Source organism: Protobothrops mucrosquamatus, unplaced genomic scaffold, assembly GCF_001527695.2.
Source record: "Protobothrops mucrosquamatus isolate PMUCROS unplaced genomic scaffold, P.Mucros_1.0 scaffold49, whole genome shotgun sequence".
NCBI classification, from domain to species: domain Eukaryota; kingdom Metazoa; phylum Chordata; class Lepidosauria; order Squamata; family Viperidae; genus Protobothrops; species Protobothrops mucrosquamatus.
In genome coordinates this window covers 1,614,117-1,615,001 of record NW_015386431.1, presented here as the reverse complement: position 1 = coordinate 1,615,001, position 885 = coordinate 1,614,117, and the positions used below count along the sequence as shown (strand labels likewise).

Below are 885 nucleotides of genomic sequence, written 5' to 3'. Positions count from 1 at the left end.
CTTTTTCTGAATATGCTCTATTAAAATAAATGTGCAAAAGTTATCATGTAACACTACTTTGACAGAAGAGCTCCCAGAGGAGTGTCTTCTGTTGTACACTGAACTCAAAAAGTAGTTTCTTTTTAGTTACATATAAAAAAACATATACCCTATAGTGGCTGTTCATTAGGAATATAAATTAGTAATGGTTCAGAACAGAATAGTAACCACTGTTTTGTTTCAGAGCCAGTTTTTTTATTTAAAGCTGTTGTCTTAATTTGTTTTACAGTTTGTTCAAACTTTCATTTATAGATCAAGCAACTGTCTGGAAAGAAAACATGATGTTTTGAAGTATGAAAGGATTACTATTGCTATATCAGAGGCTACGAATATTAATGGCCAAATCTAGGTGAGTATATTTACTTTCAATCAGATGTTTCTCTATCAGAATCTGAACTCGTCCTGTATATGAATTACAAGGTATACAGTTGTTATTATATTTCCTGGTCTGTAAGTAGATGGAATGTAAGTACCGTATATACTCAAGTATAGGTCGACCCGAATATAAGCCGAGGGACCGATTTTCCCACAAAGAACTGGGAAAAATTGGTGACCCGCTTATAAGCCGAGGGGGCATTTTGGCTGTTCCTCCCTGGCCGTCTCGGCCTCCCTAGCCCTGTTGGTGAGCGCCCGTCAGGGCGCAGCGTCGCCAGGCCTCCCCCCTTCGCGTGAGGCGTCTGGTGTTCCCCCTCACGCTTGGCTGCGGCGGCCCGGGGTATTCCGTCCCGGCCTCGACACGCAGCGCCACAGGGAACGGAAGGTAAGGGGGGAGGGCTGTACCTGGAGCATCACAGGCCGGGGCGACGCCGGGAACGAGCCGGGCGGCTGCGGCGGCGGCAGGAACAC

At 45.6% G+C, this 885-nt stretch overlaps 1 protein-coding gene across 1 annotated transcript in view; it reads left to right on the top strand.

The window, feature by feature from the left end:
- The first annotated feature begins 296 nt into the window (after positions 1-296).
- The window catches only part of FRS2 (fibroblast growth factor receptor substrate 2), an 11,860-nt gene continuing 11,271 nt past the window's right edge, over positions 297-885 (top strand). The window contains exon 1 of the mRNA XM_015811802.1: positions 297-388. The gene's annotated coding sequence lies outside the window, so the exon portion shown is untranslated. The remainder of the gene's footprint in view (positions 389-885) is intronic.